The sequence below is a fragment of the Octodon degus genome, unplaced genomic scaffold (genome assembly GCF_000260255.1).
Source record: "Octodon degus isolate 3935 unplaced genomic scaffold, OctDeg1.0 scaffold00019, whole genome shotgun sequence".
Taxonomy (NCBI): Eukaryota; Metazoa; Chordata; class Mammalia; order Rodentia; family Octodontidae; genus Octodon; species Octodon degus.
Genome location: NW_004524595.1, coordinates 21019258 through 21020598, shown reverse-complemented (window position 1 = coordinate 21020598; position 1341 = coordinate 21019258).

Below are 1341 nucleotides of genomic sequence, written 5' to 3'. Positions count from 1 at the left end.
TAATATAAATATGAGTAGATCAGGACATGTTAACTTTTTATAAATCTGTCACTGGAGACTATGGTTTAAAAAAATGTGCCTGGTTATGAAGTTGACCAGGGGTGGGGTGGGGTGGACTAGTCAGTGGTAAACTTGAGTGGGAAGGGCCAGCTGAAGTGAGCCAGTGTGGTTCTGGGCATGGAAGGCCTACCTGAGGGTTGCTGTTGGGATGGCAAAAAAGGAAAACAGGAGGGGATTAGTGTGTGCTGCTGATTCCCTGGAAGAAGGTGCTTTTCAAAGGTTCTTATTCCAAAGAGTTCTGGCTGCTGTCTCTCTTGAGGAGGGCTTCTTCAAGCCTCACCTTCACTTTAGATGTCATATTCTGGCTTTGGGTGAAGAGCCCTCAGCAAATGGAGTAGATCCTTCACCCCACCAGCACAGACTTTCTGGCTTCCACCACTGGCCCTTGGGCCTTTCTGGTGCAGAGCCTTGATATAGACTTGCGTGGGACATTGCCACAAGCTCCAAGTGCTGGATTGGATTCTTTGGGACTCCAGTGTACAGGTACATGTCTGCACTTCTGTGTCTGACTCTAATAAGCATTGGCTAACAATATCCTACATAAGTACTAATTTCATAAAATAATTATAATGACAACTTGTGAGGTATGAAAATAAAGATGGCATAAAATATTAAACAACAGTTAGGATGGAATGAAGTAGCAAATTCTTTTTAAGTCTTTTTTAGGACAAGAATTATTGTGCTTGATTTACAGCTTCCAGTTAGTTAAAATGCAAGGTCACAGAGCCCCCTGTCTTATTCTGGAGATCACCTGAGTTCTGGCAGTCCTTCCCATGTACTGCGCTTGCCAGAACATCTAAAGGGACGCCTCTCAAAGTTACGTGTGTCTAACACCAGTTCATGCTATTTTTAAGGGCAGTTCAGGTTCACAGAGCTGATCCTGGTGTTCCTAGCTAGTAGAATTAAGTAAAGGTACTGTACTTGGAGGTAGCAGCATAGAGGGCTGTTGATAGAGAAAAGGTTTGGAAGGACTGGCAGAAAAGTGGCTCAGCAGGCTGGAGGTGTGGCTGAGTGGCAGAGTGCTTGCCTAGCACACACAAGGCCTTGGGCTTGATCCCTGCACTAGGGGAGGAAAAGTGGATCAATCTGAATTCAGTTTCCTTTCTTATGAAGTGTGGAGGTTGTGTATTATATGAGTGATGGTGTATTTTAAGTGAACCATTCATCAGCAATTAAAATAACCCTCTCTCTCTCTCTCTCTCTCTCTCTCTCTCTCTCTCTCTCTCTCTCTCTCTCTCTCTCTCTCTCTCTCTCTCACACACACTCACTTACATTTTTTCC